Source organism: Cuculus canorus, chromosome 8 (genome assembly GCF_017976375.1).
Source record: "Cuculus canorus isolate bCucCan1 chromosome 8, bCucCan1.pri, whole genome shotgun sequence".
NCBI classification, from domain to species: domain Eukaryota; kingdom Metazoa; phylum Chordata; class Aves; order Cuculiformes; family Cuculidae; genus Cuculus; species Cuculus canorus.
This window is the reverse complement of record NC_071408.1, coordinates 32,829,466-32,845,984: the sequence shown is the minus strand read 5'-3', so window position 1 is coordinate 32,845,984 and position 16,519 is coordinate 32,829,466. Positions and strand designations below refer to the sequence as shown.

The 16,519-nt window shown below is 44.5% G+C and overlaps 1 long non-coding RNA gene across 1 annotated transcript in view; it reads right to left on the bottom strand.

The window, feature by feature from the left end:
• The window catches only part of LOC128852927 (uncharacterized), a 63,401-nt gene extending 47,360 nt beyond the window's left edge, over positions 1-16,041 (bottom strand). Inside the window, exons 1-6 of the long non-coding RNA XR_008451060.1 lie at positions 15,998-16,041; positions 14,085-14,313; positions 10,837-10,905; positions 9,165-9,304; positions 4,793-4,963; positions 4,162-4,313 (exon numbers count right to left, since the gene is read on the bottom strand). This is a non-coding gene — a long non-coding RNA (uncharacterized LOC128852927). The remainder of the gene's footprint in view (positions 1-4,161; positions 4,314-4,792; positions 4,964-9,164; positions 9,305-10,836; positions 10,906-14,084; positions 14,314-15,997) is intronic.
• Positions 16,042-16,519: the final 478 nt, after the last annotated feature.

Below are 16,519 nucleotides of genomic sequence, written 5' to 3'. Positions count from 1 at the left end.
GGTCACAGCCTGCTGGGTGTCCCATGTGGGCAGTCTGCCCTTCACCCATGAGACCAGGCACACGTGAAACATGGAAAAGGTGATTTTCTCTTCCTGATGAGCTGGCGAGGAGGCAAGCAGTGCTGTGAAAGTCTCTCCTTCTGAGAGAAATGAGTAAAAAAATACCCTGAGGCTACTCGCCTCTCCCTCTCCTTGTGAAGTCAGCGAAAACCATCAACACCAAACATATTAATTTAACTAAGGAGCAAATATAAATCGAAGCTTAACATGTCTTATGAAAAACACTTTTCAGTGTCTCCTGCAGCTGGCAAGGCTATCAGCTAGCACACTCAGTATTGTCCGTACCTGTCTAACAGGAACGCAACAGCTGAGACCTGAGACTCAAACCATGCAGCCCATGCGTGGCCTTCAGAGGTAACTACTCTGGAAATGTCAGGGGAAGAAAAGGAAAAGATGAGAACTGGACTCTGAACCTGGCACGGCTCCAATAATGGCATCTTACAGCCTGCCACTCTATCTTTCCTCTGATAAAAGGATGGGAACAGGAAGAAAAAGATGCAAATGTTGGGCCTGAGAGCCCCTCTGAAGGGTTCTGAGCACAGAGGCATCGTGCTCGGGGGCATGGCAAGGGTGGTGGCAGAGCACGTGGTGGGACACAGGCCATGGCATCCACCCCAACCGTCCCTTTCAGCTCTACCCGCCCCTGCGGCATGGGGCAGGGACAGCACAGACACACCTTGTGCTCTGAATTTCTGACCCAGGACTGTCCCTTACAGTGATGTGACAACTCAGCTGCAGTAAATCTCGTCTTTTAGGTTTAACCGTACCATCGATGTTCGCCAGTAAGCACAAAAAGCAAAATCCTCCCCTTTTTTACATGCTGCCTCCATCATTCATGTGGGAGCTAACAACCGGAGAAGTAGCGTTACTGACACATGAAAGCTTGGTTGTTCCAGCTGGATGAAAGGCACCAAACCCGAGACAAATATTTCGTCAACCCTCTCGGGGAATCTCGCAAAGCCATCTCCCATCCTGTAACCGTTCTGTGGTTAAATAGTAGCCTCAGTTCTCTGATGTTGCAATGCAGCACCTTTCACAGGGATTAAATTCCCTCTAAATTAATTCGGAGAGAAAAAGAATGCATTCTGCTTAGAGTTATTTCTATTGCCCGGTACTTTTATATGAATCTGATAAGTAGTTTCCTGCTACAGAGATTACATCTTGAATGCTTAATGCCAATTTGGAAATTTTTGAGACAAAACAAAAAGAGATCTAAAATATAACACACGCAGAGTTTAGCTAAGTGTAGGACATTAATGCAAGGCATGATTGGGAAACCAGCAAGTAAATTGGAGGAGGAGAGCAGGCTCAATGGATATCTCTCAGGGTTAGTACATGCTGTAACTGGTCATTCAGGCATTTCTAGTTCTGAAAGTACATTTTTCGTAGCTTAAAAATCTCAGAGTTCAACAACTGCAAAAAAAAAAAAAGGCCAGAATGAAGGATAGAGTGCAGCCAAAGGATAGCCTTTAACAACCATTGCAAAATGAAATCTAAATATGCTTACATATTAGATAAATGTTGGCTTCCAGGGAAGCTTTACAACACTTTAATTCCATCCTGGACTGGGATATATGGAAATGTTTTGAATTTCCATAAGTATCCAGAGCTCTCTGCTAAGCTAACAAGCTGATATTTCTATTCATATCATAGAAGCTATTTTTTCCCCTGGAGTAACTCACCGGGCTCTCTTTAGTGACTTTTCTTTCTTTTTTTCCTTTTGAGCTGCAGTACAATTTTATTAATAGGATGGTATAATAATTATTCTTCTCACATTCTCATCAGTTTCTAATAACTCCACTGCCCAATTTTTTGCCACATGTCCAGGAACTATATATTTTTTTAATGTCAGTTTTTTCTCCTTTCTTTACTTAAAACTCAGCAAAGCCAGTGGGCTGCATACAATTAGAGCATCTTCTCACTGGCCACTGTCACTCCCTCTCCCACTACAGCATATTTAAGCTCTTCGAGTTGGGCCTGGAGAAGAGAAGGCTCTTTGGAGACCTTAGAGCAGCTTCCAGGACTGAAAAGGGCTCCAAGAAAGCTGGGGAGGGGCTCTGGATCAGGGAGTGCAGGGAGAGGACGAGGGGGAATGGCTTTAAATCGGAAGGGAGAAGATTGAGATGAGATCTTCAGAAGAAATGTTTTCCTATGAAGGTGTTGAGGCCCTGGCCCAGGTTGCCCAGAGCAGCGGTGGCTGCCCCATCCCTGGAGGGGTTCCAGGCCAGGTTGGATGGGGCTTGGAGCCCCTGACCCAGTGGGAGGTGTTCCTGCCCGTGGCAGGGGTGGGACTGGATGGGCTTTGAGGTCCCAAACCATTCTATGATTCTATGAATATGATAAAGTACAAATACCCTTAGTCATAAAGGATAAATACTGGGAAAATGAAACATTTCAGTCCCCTTCAGCAGTCACTCAGTCCATCACTGGGGGCTGTACTCCGTCACTGAAACCCTAGACAACGTTTTGTCTGGTCTCGCCTCCCATGTCAGGTGCATCCCAAGACAGGCGGGAGATCTTATCAAAACAGGAGAGATTAGGAACAGCGAGCAAACCTCTCTGAAAAGAGATAGGAATGTGGAGAGAGATCCTCTCCTCATGAAAGCAGAGCCTACAGATATGGGATAAAATGGGCAAGCGGACTAGTTCAAAAAGATGAAAAAACATTTGGTTTCTGCAGACTGAAAGGTGATTCCAGACTGTAACTGCTCATCAGGCAGAGGCACACGCAAACCCTTTGATAGGGCTGCCCAGGCAGTAGCCCAGGAAGAGCAGCTTTCACAATGTGTCAGCTGGATGGGGAGATAATGGTGTGGATATGGGCATTGGCCTCTCTGCTAGAGCAGATAATAGAACGAAAAAAGAGGAAGATGCCAAGGAGATAGTTGATTTCTTTGGGTAATTGTGACTTGCAGTTTGTTATCACACTGGAGTGGAACATCAACGGGTTTGGGGTTTTTTTGTGAATTTTTAGGGAAAATTGATAGCATCGGCAGCCAGCTATCTCCTGTCGCCACTGCCTTGGTTCCTAACCCAACTCATAATTCAGACCTTATGATCATTTTAGGTCAAGGTCCACGTTAACAGAAAATGATTGCAAAAGAAGGCAGCTGAGAGGAGGCTGTCCTGGGCCGTGGCACTAACCTTTCATACCGCTGAAAACCCATACTACACATAACGGTGTTGCCCTTTGTCTTCTCTCTGTGGCCAAGCACTGTGACTACCCTGGCCAGGTGCCCTGTTCCCTGGCTGCAGGAACCTGCTCACATCAGCCCTTGCTTTCTCCCCATCACTGAGGAGCGTTTCTCTGCCTCTGAAAGACTGAAGTGGATACCTCATTAGGCCTTGATTATCCCCAAGCAATTGCTTAGATTTCTGCCCTATTACTGATCTGCCTTTTTTAGCAGAGGTCGTGGAATGGGCAGTGGCTGCCTTGTCTTCGTTATAATGCATCATTTGAAACTTTTCAATTAGGCTTCAGATCAGGCCACGGTACTGAGACCGCTTTAACGAGGGTGAGTAATGACCTTGTGCCGCACGTGATTTCTGGCACACCATCAGTTTTAATTCTTCTTGATCTTACTGTAACCCTTTGATACTTTGGATCAAGGGTTCTCTTGAAATGCTTTAAGCACATTGTAGGACTTTCAGGGACTGTTCTGACATGGTTTCTATCCTACTTGTCTCAACGTAGCCAGACTGTCACCTGTAAGTTTTCCATATAAATTCAAATTGCCAAAGATTAAAAGGGAGTTGAAAATCTGGCCTGCGCACAGAACCGGGGAAATCTGGTGTGGGTCCCCAGAGTGAGCAAACCTAAGGAGGATTCTGCTATGAGAGCAAGGTAACCCCTTTGATGTGCCATGTCCAAGTACAGCAGTGCTATGATTAGAACAGAAAGCTACATTAAGCTGGAGTGGTGAATTTAATAAGAATTACAGAAAGAGAGAGACTTCCAGAAATATAGACTTCCCAGTTAATACCCATCTTTACATTACATATAGGTCAAACTAAAACTCTGGTTTAAAACACAGTGTAGATCCTTACGCAGTTAAGGTAGCGACAGAATCCACACCGACATCAGTAGGATAAAGATCTTACCTTAAATGTAGGGATATTTGGACCCAGATCCAAACCCAAGCCTTGTAGCTGGAGCCAATTTTGAAACAGGCTGTGTGTGGATGAAGCAGATCAGCATTGGTATTTTCAAGGCGCTTTCCCAGGTCTTGGCTCTCATGAACCTGGATTTTCTTCTTTGGGGAGAAGGAAAAACATCTAATTATAAAATTCATTTCAGTAAGGGTTTCCCAGAAGCTCCTTGACTTCTTCAAGATTTGTATGCTCCCAATGGCTGGCACAAGACTTCCACGAGCATTAAGCAATGAAATAGATACAGGTTTGTTCATAAAAACCCATAGAAGATTTCCATAGCTTACAGGTATGATTGTTGCCCAATGTCTGGATGCACAAATGCTCCCAACACAGACTCCTTTTGCACAGGAACAATCAGTTACTCTTAACAGCACGAGACCAAGCACCAGATGCACTGAGGGGCGAGACACAGCATCCATGAAGGCCAGGAGCAGCTACAAGCCCCCACCCCAAACCATGGGCAGTCCCAGCTATGGAGGAGACAGGCAGTCAGAATGGCACTGCAGCCTCTGCCTTGCAAGCATGGATGCTTGAACTGCTGCTGTTTGGTCGACAGCCCTGGTCTGTCCTGTCGAGGTACCTTGCACAGGGACTGCGCTTGCTGAGCTTGCCAGTGAAGTGTGAAGAGTTAGGTAGCTGTTCTCATTTCAACTCTCTCCTCCAGACAAGCCAAAAGCTCCTCTCCCGGCCCACGGGGCACATCTTGTGCTGCACTCCTGAGCAGGCTGGTTTCCAAAGCCTCAAAGGATGCCTACCAACAGAGAAAAGCAACAAGATGTCCAACAGTTCCTCTTCTGCTATACTTCAGATATTGTCATCCTTAAAAGCTGAGCTACTTATTGTACCTTTGGTTTTTAATTCTTGAAGCTCTTTGTAGAAGCAGCATGAGGGGGGCTTTATCTGGAAGGGGAGCAGAGAATCCCATGTGTTTTATTGCAGTTGGATGGCACTGCCAGGGAACTGAAAAAGCTTTCAAGCTTGCTATCAATCACTTGATATATGCAGGAGGTGATCTTTATTGATATGCCTCTAGTCGCTAGCTGAAAGTAGTTTGTCTTTCATTATACCCTTTATAGGAGGACTTTCACACTGCACTTGCCTGGTGGTTTCTGCAGACCTGGTAACAGTGAACAAAACTCATTTCCCAAACCAAGTTTATTGGATAGAATACACTTTTTTTTTTCCTGGGATGTAGCAGGCAGAAAAACCTCTCATCTGACACTTTCTTGGCTACAAGGAGAGTAGATCAGCGGTACCATTAGTGTGCTACAATAGCAGGCACAGAAAAGAGGTGAGAGAACTCAATGGATTTCACCCTAGTGAAATTATCATTGCTATGTCAGCGTCGACTTCTTTGTTAACCCAACACTGTCACATCTATTAGCATGAAAAAAGGCAGGGGTCATTTAGCGCAACCCTATTTACTGTGCGCTGGAAATACACCTTCCAGCTCCTGCGAGTCTTAACAAAGCTGCATAGAGCAAATTGCGGCAGCGCAGTGTCCCCATCGCAGCAGCGGGCTCCATCCCCACCGCAGCACTGCGCGGTGTCCCCAGCTCACATCCTCTAGGCAGCAATTATAAAACCGGTTGTGTTATGGCCACATTTCAAAGCCAGAGTACGGCCACGCGGATGTGTGGCTGTAAACCCAGCAGAGCTTGATCTATTAAACACATAAAGGGGTCTGTGTGTCAAAGGAGTCTGGCCTAATCATGGGACAGAAACCACAAACTCCCAAATTGGAAACTCGGTTATTTGACCAACAGTCCACAGCACATCCATACATTTTAAATCTCACACTCTAATAGGAATACATAGCAATGCTCCTTTCAGAGGTGTTGCATTGATTAATAAGCTTGTCACCGAGGATGGAAATTGCTACATAAGTGTTAAGAGCTGTTAACTAACAAAAGACAATTCCATACATTCTGGTGGAATCCAGAGAACTCTAGCAAAATTTATTAGTTTCATTTGCATATATATACTATCTGACAACAGTGATCAAGCTGGTGAAAGTTATTTCAAATGTTTGTTATGCTCCATGACTGCAGTGAAACTTCTGGCTCACAAGGCAGAATTGTGCCAGCTGAAAAATCTGTAATTTCAGAAACATATAGAGAGCACAAACAAATATTTCTCTCGTCAAATTCGCACACGCCTCAGTGATATTTAGCTTAATAACTGTGCAAAGAAGGACCAGTATTGATGAAGTTAAAGCACAGAACTCCATTTTGCAGGAAAGCTGCTGATGCTTTCCTTTTCAGCCACGTGTCCTCATTAAGGGCTCGGGCTTCTTGGCAAACTAGACAACATCTGGTTTAGGCACTTCTACCTCAGTTTTTCTGTGGTTCGCCTTCGATGCCACATCACCAATGTGAAACACTATGGACCACCCGAGACTTGACTGGCACAGGGCTCCGGGAGCTGGTTGTAGATTCTGAGAGGTCAAACTATGGTTTTTCTCAAATAAAACAATTTCATAGAATCATGGAACTTTGCGTTAGAAGGGACCTTAAAGCTCACCCAGTTCCAGCCCCCTGCCATGGACAGGGACATCTCCCACTGGGTCAGGGAAATTGTTTTTCTAGATTGTAGTTCTAGATTATATCATCTGTCCTGTGAACACTTCCTATACCTTAGTTTGGAACTAAAAACTAGGTCTCTAAACTCCTATTTCTATGCCTTTGCCATAAAATCATGATTTCTCTTGATCAGCTTTGTGAACGAACAAACAAAAACAGTTGAGAAAGACTGGAGGCTTCTGCCTCCAGGACTTCCAGAGAAGAAGGCAGCTGGGTTTGTGAACTAGCAGACAGGAAGGCGTGAGAGTCTCAAGAACATCAGATACTTCTCTGACACTGTCCTACTCTGCGATGAAGCAAATATTTTATCCCCAGATCTTTCCTTTTTTGTTTTTCTGGGCCAAGGCTGTCTCTTAATTTCTGTTGGTGCTGCACGCTCCATGACAATAGGGTTTGAATGTCTCGGTGTGTTGCTGGAGCATGGCTTTCTCTCTGTCTCTTTTGTTCTAATCGGCCATTTGCTGATGGAGAGAGATTGATATCGCTTTCCACTACATTGCTATAGAAAAAAAAAAAAGAAAAAACCCCAATAGGCATAATTTCCTGACACATTTGTACATGCCCACTTTGCCAAAGGATGTGCTGTGCATCTGCTGTGAACTGCTGAAAGTGCAAGGTAGCTGTGAAACACGATGTTCTTACCAAGAATCACCAGCCCTTTGCTTTTAACAGAAGATCTGTAGCCTAAACAGGCAGCTTTAAGAGCTCTCCTGACTCAGTTGCAATCAAGATACCATCTACTCAAATAAGCATTTGTACTCCCAGTGATTTTAGGAGATGAATTACTGATCTTATTACCATAGTAAATACTCTTGAGGCAATGCACAGGCCAGCAGAATATTGCTTTCTGCTGGTACAGTACCCATTTCCAGAAGAACTCTAAGAGTATTTCTAGCCATATGGTAATAATAAAAGATTTTCTTAGTCTATGTTTGCCAGAAAGTCCCATTTGCAGAAGTGGCTTTTAAATCTTTGACACTGTTCATGGGAAACAGCTTGTCAGCTATGAAAATATTCCTACCAGCTCCTGTGTATCAGCCTTACCGGTGGAGTAAGAGATTTGCAGGTGGCAGAGCTCAGTACCAAGCAGAGAAAGTTTTCAGCTGACACGATGACTGGCGGACTACCATGACCTGGACAGGCAAAAGTAGCCCTTTTTGAAAAGGCTGTTCGTGGTGGTGCAGCCTCGAGTGTCCTTTGAGGGCAGTCCCCTTGCCCTGCGTCCAGGCAGGCAGTGGGTGCCGGAGTAGGACGGGGAGCGCCGGTGGGTAGGAAGCCTCTAGCTCAAGCACACTCCATTTATTTATCACTAAACCATCATTTGGTCAACAAGGAAAGTTGATAAAACTGTTGCCTCCAGGGCTCTGTTCTCCTTGGGAATAATGAAAAGGTGAAGCTGGTTAAGGTCAGTGCACAGGAGGCCCTGTTGAAGGTGGGAGCAGGTTAGTCATGAATTACTGAGCATCATCTGGTGTCACAGATAAGCAGAATGGGTAAGGGACTAGGCAGGCTCTACAATAAGGGATGGACTTAATTAACAATTGCACAGAGGGAGCAGACCATAGCAGTTTGGCACAAGGACATCCTACATCTGACAGTTACTTAAAGAGACAGGGAGCACCCTATTATAAAAAAATACATTACTCTACAATGTGTTTTTAAAATTACACAAGAAACAATAACATATTGTGTTACCCAATCTCTCCAGCTCTGCCTGGATACACCGCACTGCGCAGCGCAGGCTCTCTGCAGATATTCTGCACCAGGGCCTATTTAAAAACATTGGTCCAAACTTGGTTCCAAAAGTACTACTCTGCTGAAGTCAGGGGCTTGTGCAGATGTAACTAAAGGCAGATGTTGATCCATATTAACTAAAGTATTAGATACATCAGTCTTACCCAACCATCTGACGCCTTGTCCCATTTCTCAATATATTGTTTCCCAAAAGTTTATTTAAATTCAGCCAGCTGACAATTTGCAAGCTTCTGGGTAACCCCCACTATTACAGTTTCTTGCTTGGGTTTGGTTTTTTTTTTTCTCCTTCTATCTCTTTTTTAAAGTTATAATTTTAAAGGTAAGTCAATCTTTTAATTATTTTGAAAGTTAAAGATGATGATCATCATCAGATGAGCACCCTGATCCAGTGGGAGGTGTCCCTGCCCATGGCAGCGGGGTTGGAACTGGATGAGCTTTAAGATCCCTTCCACCCCAAACCACTCTATGATCGCTGCACCATTCTAGCTGTTCCTCTCCTCAGTCAGTAAAACCCAAGAACAAAACCACAAAGGAAAGAAGCTGAAAAAGACTGAAGTGCAATTCTTATTCACATATGTGTTGGCAAAACAATTAATTACTCCACCAGTTCCTTACCTCATGGGTCTGAGTTCAAAGAAGAGCAGATAAGTGACTTTGATGGTCCCAGCCTCAGTCCCAGCAGATGTTTAACCGCATCCCACAGATCAGAGCAGCTTCAGCGGATGGACTCTCCTCCTGCGTGGGACACTCCACTCCTAAAACGGGAATGTGTGGAAAAATAAGAAAGTATATCCCTGAACACGCCTGTCTGAGTAAATAACCTCTGTTCTTCATTCATCTGAATAAAGCACTCCTCAGTCAGTGGAAACAATGAGAGGGGAAATTATTTAATAATCAATCTATAGGAAAAAGTGTTTTACAGAGTTCAGAGCTTCCTTACCAGGAATGCATCTGATTTTCTACGTTAAGCTTTGAGACCATTCAACAGGCCTTACTCTGGGCCTTCTCACTGATGACAAGCAAGACCCACCACTGCATCTTTGTCCTTTCCCAAACACTTCCCTTTCCTACAGCCCATCCTGCAGAAGCAGATTGCCTTTTCTGAATCATATTTAAAAATCAGTGCTGTAAATTTTACCCTTAAAAAAAAAAAAAAAGGCCATAGAAAAGGTGTGACCTGAATGCATAAGAATTTTTTGAATGAATAGAGCCCTTAATATTTAGTTTTGCCTAATGAAGTAAGGCATGAATGTAAAAGGATTACTATTCCCGTAATGTTCAATTCACACACACAAAGTGTAATTCATGGAATCTGGCTTTAATTTTTTTTCATATAAATAATTAATGCTGCATTTAAAGCATGTTAAAATGTTTTATTTCTTAATCAGCTAATTTGACTGCGAAACAAAGCTGCCTTTATTTTCATTTTCCTTGACTGGAGTTACTGTAGTAAAAGGTCCCCTCTAGCTCTGCCCTTCACTCTCCAGTTTGCTGCTGCCAATTAGTTTTCTAAAGTCACTATTTTACAAAATGCTTCTCACTTTTTAAAAAAATGTAATTGAATGTCTGTACATCACAGAGTTTCTTGTGTTCAGACGCGGGGTGTTAAACATTCTTTTGGGTTGACTTGGGTCAGCTTTAAAAAATCTCAGACACTGAAACTTGAGAAGCAGCCGTGCGCTATAGTGTTTTCTCCACATCCTGTTGAGTATTAAGTGGTTATTTAAAATAGAGTTGTTATACTCAGCAACTGACTTAAAGTGCTCGATATAGTTTACAAGACGATTAATTAAATGAGAGCATTGCATGTGATGCACATGTATTTCCATAATCATTCACGTTGGCCTATAGTTGCCCTTTAATTTTCATACTAATTAAAGTAACACATTGAACTGCAAATTGTAAATGGCTGCATTTCTCAGTAGATGTTAACACTGATGTAAGCTGAATGGCAAATAAAAAACCCAAGAATTAAGCAGAGTGGGTTCTGACTCTCATCCATTCAAGTTTCCCTACTCATTCCATTACTGGACCATGTCCATATTTCCACAAAACTGATTTTTTTTTCCCTGTGTTTTCATCCCCATATTTTTCTGAGGTACAACGTACTTGTTTTCTTTGTGTTGTGGTGTCTGGTTAGCTGGTTTCATCTGATACAATAGAGCAGTTAGACCGAGTTTGTAGTTACAGATTAGGTTTTTCAAGTGGTGGTGGGACTGAGGTTTGTAATCTGATGGGCAGAGAGAAAGAAAACCGAAATGTGCAGCTATTTCACCAGCAGTTTTACCTCTTAATTACATCTGACCCATTATCCTCCTTGATTCTTGTTCAAATCTTGACACGGCTGACTTGGAACCTGAAATGCAAACCGGAGGGCTGTACTTTCAGGTTGCATCAAGGAAGGGGGAAGTTTGTCCCTAGAACATTTAGTGGGACTTGGAAAAGAGAAGCAGCAGATAGGAACAATTATCCTGTGGCTCGCAGGGCTGCTGGAATTTTGACTGGGCACATGCTCTGACGGGAACCACTGCATCCACCTCCAGCAGTCTCCAGCATATAATGGACATATGGTAATTGCTATTGAATGAGAAGTAACCTTGGACTATAGGCATATGAAAGACACCTTTAAAAAAAAAAATCCTTGACTAAAAAACCCTCTGTCAGGGCCAACAGCTCAAAAATTAACAACTAATCACTCCTTTCAATGTGTCCTCCATCTAATTGCTTCCATGATGAGGTAGGGTTTTTTTTTTTTTTCCTTTCAGAAATGAGCATTACAAAAGATTTCTTTTTAATTTAAAATGAAAAATTCCTCCACTCCCAGGTGACCTATCCAAGAGAAATAATAATAAGCACTCGATTGCTCAGAGAGCATCAGCTCTCACACATATTACAAGGCTGAGCGTTCATGCTCCCTTACACCCCCCACCCCGCTCCCTTCCCGCAGCGTGCCCTATCTCCAGATCCTAACTTGGCTCAGCCCAAAATGTTATTTGTTAAAATTAACTTTCAGATCAAGCTGGAGTCAGTGTACTTGGCAAGGAGGAGAGGAACAAAGGCTGCAAGGGAGGGAACAGCTTCACGAGGCAGAGAGGGAAGCTGCAGCCCGGAGCAGGGGGTCTGGGGGCTGCAAAGGGGTCACAGCAGCAGAGCCAGGTTTGTCGCAGCCACCTTGAACACCGTGCTGTCCCCAGGTCCCTTCTTGTGTGCCAGGCAACGCTTCCTCTACATCTTCCAATACCTGAAAGGGCTGCAGGAAAGCTGGGAAGGGACTGTTCACAAAGGCTTGGAGTGATAGGACGAGGGGCAATGGGGATAAACTGGAGAGGGGCAGATTTAGACTGGACATAAGGAGGAATTTCTTCATGATGAGGGTGGGGAGGCCCTGGCACAGGTTGCCCAGAGAATCTGTGGCTGCCCCATCCCTGGAGGGGTTCAAGCCCAGGTTGGATGGGGCTTGGAGCCCCTGATCCAGTGGGAGGTGGCCCTGCCCATGGCAGGGGTTGGACTGGATGGGCTCTGAGGTCCCTTCCAGCCCAAACTATTCTATGATTCTATGATCTGCCCTCAGTTGCCAGGGCTGAGGCTGGGTTGCTGCCTTGGTGGGTGTATCCCAACGGGACTGTTCCCCTAAGTGTTTTTGGTCATGAAGTTTGGTCATGGCAACGCCGAACAGCCACGCTTCGCAAAATGAATGGAGCCACGCTGAGGGAAGACTGATAGACTACAGTAATAATGCAAGACCTTTTTTCCCCTCATAAACCAAATTTCCCATACATTTCTGGAAGATTAATTTAGACTTAGGGAGGTTTTGAGTGAGGTACTGGAAAAAAGACTCTAAATGCAAGGCTGGTTTGCACCTGACCTTAACTACGACATCAGCTACCACTGCTTCAGTACATTTATATATGGAAATGTACACGCACTTCAGCTTAATTACCTAAGGACTCTACAAAAAAAAAGCCTTTAAAATGTTTTAATTGCAAATTTAGTCCTGCCAAGAGCTACACAACAGTGGTATCATCCACTGACTAACTAACCATGTATTTGAGAGAAAAAATATCTCTCAGCGACCTGGACACAGCTCCGCTTGCCTTCAGTAGATGGTGCATGCAAACACGTGCACATACAGAACTAAGTCATAATTTGAGTTTGTTGGATTTTCTTTTTCTTTTGAGAATGGTTGCTCTAAGTGTAATGTTAGATTTATTTTCAAGTTTATCCTAAATTCTGTTGTAATAAACAATGGGTTATAAAGGGGAAAACAAAAAAGTCCTAAAAATAAAAGCTCTTGAAGCTTTCTGACTCCCATGACACAGAAGGACTTGGTGACTATGTTTCTGAATGGGAGGTCCAGCTGGCCTTTCCACTTGGACACAAACCTCTCCTCCTCCTGTCTCGCTGCCCTAACTTTCCTTTGCACTCACCTCTTACTGGGCTGTTTAGTCTGGAGAAGAGGAGGCTGAGGGGAGACCTCATCGCTCTCTACAACTCCCAGAAAGGAGGTTGTAGAGAGGTGGGTGCTGGTCTCTTCTCTCAATTAACAAGTGACAGGATGAGAGGAAATGGTCTCAAGGGGAAGATTAGATTGGATATTAGGAAAAATGCCTTCACTGAAAGGGTTCTCGGGCACTGGCAGAGGCTGCTCAGTGAGGTGGTTTAGCCCCCATCCCTGGAGGTGTTTAAAAGCCAGGTAGATGAGGTGCTCAGGGATCTAGTTTAGCAGAGGACAGGTACGGTTGGACTCCATGATCTCAAAGGTCTTTTCCAACCAAATGTTTCTATGATTCTACAAATAAGGCGCGGGCTTCCTTTTCCTCTGCTGCAGCCTGCAGAGGTTGCCTCAGATGAGACAGCACTAGGGCGGCACGGGCAGTTCGCTCTGCAGAGCACCAGGCTCGCACAGCAGCCCCAGCGTGGCCACAGAGCCACCTGGAATCAAAGCAGGGCTGAACAGGGCTGCTTCAGCTCGGCAGGGTGCTGGGCACCCAGGAAAGACGCTTACACCAAAGCCAAGGGCCTGGGAAGGCTTTCCTCTCTGCAGAATCAAACCCTTTTTACAGGCTCGTGACAGCTGGTTATGACGAGCAAATTAAAACTAATTTCAAAGTTACTCCTGGGCACAATTGCCAGGCTTTCATTTAGGAAACTCTCTAAATAAGCGCTTAACTTTAAGCAGGTGCCTAAATCCCACGGAACACAGTAGGATTTATACACCTGTTTTAGTGCTTTCCTGGGCAGGGATGGCCCTCGGCAAGTGGTGTGTCCCATCCCAGCAGTCCCGAAGTCCAGGTGGCTTATCCTCATCCAGGTTTAATTGCCAGTGCCCAGCCAGCTCTGGGATCACACTGCCACTCACCAGACTGTTATTTTAGCGCGCATCCTGCCGTACAGCAAACCTGCTGCAGCCCTGCAGGCAGCGATCCTGCTAACGAGCTGCGGTACAGCAATCTGAGCACGAGAGCCATCTAAGAAGGTTCACAGTCACAAACTGTCACTGTGGATAGCAATGCTGTTCTTTAAAGCCACGAATACCTTATTAGAGCCATTCCTTGAAGCTGCAGCTGGGGCTTTTTGCCTCTTTAAATTCTTCTGAAGACTGTCATCACGGTCCTGGTGCAGCCCTGGTGTCAGAAGTCCTCTCCTACCACAGAAGCAGAGTGTGGAGATGGTGCATCTCAGGGTAATCTCTGTTTTACAGAGATACAGAAGGAGTCTCCTCAGTGGCAAAATTAGAGCTACCCCAGAGCAGCAAACTGTAGAGCTGGTGGGAGGAGAAGGGAAAGGAGAAGAGGAGGTTGGCAATATGACAAATATTGTGAAGTACTTTTTGGAGCATTAACACTGACCTAGGCAAGACTCAAAGCTAAAAAGTAGCAAGCATTTTCAATAAAAACCCCCTCCATGTTTCATAAACTTCCATTCATTCTTGTTACTTAATTGGAAAGTAAAACCAGAGTTTTCATTTCTCTTCCTCTTTCTCTGCTGGCAAGAGGAGGATGGGAAAGGAAACAGAGGAAAAAAGGGTCACCACTAAGCTTTCTAAGGTCTTTCCTTTTGATACTGTGACTTGCTTTGGTTATTTTTTTCATTATTTATTTTCACTAAAATAAAAGGTCTCCAGAAAAGCGTTTGCTGTGGTTAAAATGAAAATTAAATCTGATCTACCATTGAGGTGAAAAAAAAGCTGGCTCCAAGGAAGAAAATCTCTGAATCAGTGTGCTTACATATTAGAGAGGGCACACGCGAGTCAAAAATGCACTGACAGGCCAGCATAGAGCAGATCCATAAAAAAAGGGAGTTTAACAATCTTTCAGCTCCCTCTTTATTAGACCTTAATTAAATCAATGGGTCAAAGCAACAGAGGGAAAAGAACGGTTCGGCTAGGGGACACTAATCAAGCCCTTTCAGTGGACTGAAAGGTGTCTCTTAAGCAAGAACTAAGCTTTAAAACATCTACCTCTTGTAACACATAAACGTAGACATTATTTCTGAAGAAAAAAGTATGCGTAGGGCTTCATTTTATGGAAAATAAAAAGCTAAAAAAGAAAATATTGCTAATAACCACAAAGTAAGCCGGTGAGCACGTGTGAATGAGGACAATCAGGCAGATCTTTTGGTTTTTCATTGAACACCATCCTTACACATATTATCAATTTTAGAGAATCCAGTAGTGAACTGAACACCAGCCCTTGAGTCGGTTGGTGGTGCTGGATTCAGATGATACAGCTGTGTTGACCACTGGACTTTCAATTTGATATAAACTGAATGTCTGGATTTGCCTTTTTTTGTCCCCACAAACTTTGGCTAGAAAGCTGACCACTCCCCGAGGTCCCACCCTTACGTGTGACAGGAGGGATAAATTCAGTCACATCAGTGCAACCTCAGTAGCGTTAGGAAAGCTGAAAGGCTTCATCCCTGTGAATGGGGGGCTGCACTTGAGCCACAGTGGCCAACAAGAGTGACAGAGTGAGTGCTGGCAATACTCGGCAACAGAGCCTGGCCCCAAACTAGCACGTAACCCCTCTGCGAGAGCTGTACTGCAACAGACGACACAGAGAGAACAAATTGGAAGACAATGGCTAAGATGAGCAACTTGCCTTGAAGACATAAATGATTTCTTTTGGGGATATTAAAACACAGGAACACGCTCCCTTTTCTTCACAGGCACACGTACAGGGTGCTTGCCCTGCAGGAGCCAAGCCAAGCAGTGAGGCCAAGCCGGTACGCCGCGTGGCCACATCCTTCTGCCCCAGCACAAGCCCAAGGGAAGGAAACGTGAGTCAGAGCCAGAGTTCTCTCTTCTGCTCGCTCCTGGCTGTGGGGGAAGTCAACTTCCCCCGTGCCTGTGTCATGGCTGGGGACAGGCAACGCCTCCCTGGTTCTTGTCCCTCTCCTGGGTTTTGTGCAGATCAGGGACATCTTAAATAAATCTGTCCAATTCTTACCCTAAACGCAGACCCAGGATCCAGGAAGCTCCTCTTATGGTCCTACAAAAGAAAAGACAGACTTATTGCCTTCTTGATCTATGCCACATTAGGAGACAATCTTGCATCCCAAAGATGAAACAGTAGATTATAACTAAAGTATAGCAATCAACAACGAACAAAGTCATAAAATACCTCAAATTAGCTCAGAAGTGCAAACCTTCTGGTTCAGGTACTGTTTGTTGCGTTCTGTACCACAACCAAGGGAATAACTTTCTCTCTCACCTGAAGACCATTTGGAGCTGCATTATCATAGAATCATTTGATTGGAAAAGACCTTAGAGATCATTGAGTCCAACCATACCTGTCTACTACTAAGCCATATATCTGAGCACCTAATCTACCCATCTTTCAAACTCCTCCTTCCCTGCGCAGCCGTTCCAGTGCCTGAAAACGCTTTCAGAGAAGAAATTTTTCCTGATATACAATCTAAACCTCTCCTGGTGCAACTGGAGGCCATCTCCTCTCGTCCTACACGCGCCA